At 37.2% G+C, this 1,079-nt stretch overlaps 1 long non-coding RNA gene across 1 annotated transcript in view; it reads right to left on the bottom strand.

Annotated features, from left to right (window-relative positions):
- LOC128250727 (uncharacterized) overlaps positions 1–875 on the bottom strand; it is a 2,241-nt gene extending 1,366 nt beyond the window's left edge. The window contains exon 1 of the long non-coding RNA XR_008266728.1: positions 13–875. This is a non-coding gene — a long non-coding RNA (uncharacterized LOC128250727). The remainder of the gene's footprint in view (positions 1–12) is intronic.
- Positions 876–1,079: the final 204 nt, after the last annotated feature.

Raw genomic sequence — 1,079 nt, forward strand, 5'->3', positions numbered from 1 at the left:
CTCAAATCACACCCTACTCTCTTATCTATGTATATATGTATGAGCCAATGAGGGAGGCCTCTACATGGTAGCTGGACCTGGTAGAAATAGCAACCAAATCTCCCTCAAATCACACCTTACTCTCTTATATATGTATATATGTATGTATGAGCCAATGAGGGACACCTCTACATGGTAGTTACACTTGTTAGAAACAGTGGTCAAATCTCCTTCATATCACACCGTCTCAACAACAGGAAGAACACTTAGGCCAATGCCATCCTTGATATATGACCAAAAAGCTGGATGGCCATGGCTAGAATTCCTCTGACCATGGTTCTGCTCATTCGGGACTGACCTAGGGCTAAACTACACCAATTTGTCTTTCTCTTTATTTAACTCTCTCCCACTTTCTCCTCAACAACACAATTTAAAACCTACTACAAGCGTACCCCCTTCCTCTCCCCCACATACAACCATCTTATAATGTGATTCCCTCTCGTTCACATGTGGGCTCCATCATTCAAACAGGCCCTTTCGGTCCCCCCTCCCACCCTTTCCATCCATCCAACCTACCAGTTCCTTTACCCACCCTATCCACACCCCTGCAATATGGACTCTTGGCTATTTTGCCGTTTGAACTCTTCATCCGACCGTTGCTACTTAAATATAAACGTTTTAACTCAACCTGTTGTCTGTTTGTTTTATTTATTCCCTTTTACTGGTACAATTAAGGGGGCTGAAATGAAAACAGGGGAAATCTTATCATGTAGTACTATTGTTTACTATTATAAGCAATACTGCTATATTGTATAAAGTTAAAGTTAAGGGTTATTCAGAGGATTATTAAGAAGAATAATTATAACAAAAGGATGAAATGTTTTATAAACACTTAAACTTTTACCACAAAAGAGAGAGGAAAAGAAAATTATCCAGAAATAGTTTAAGATTTATACATGTTACAAAACTTAAATACTAACTAATCAGATGGTATCAGTGAATATTGATCAATTGGTATATACTGGTATTTAATAAAGGAGTACTGAGGTAAAAGAACATGCTAACTATATATTAATTTAATTATAATCAAAGCAGTTTAT

The sequence above is a fragment of the Octopus bimaculoides genome, chromosome 24, assembly GCF_001194135.2.
Source record: "Octopus bimaculoides isolate UCB-OBI-ISO-001 chromosome 24, ASM119413v2, whole genome shotgun sequence".
In the NCBI taxonomy this organism is placed as follows: Eukaryota; Metazoa; Mollusca; class Cephalopoda; order Octopoda; family Octopodidae; genus Octopus; species Octopus bimaculoides.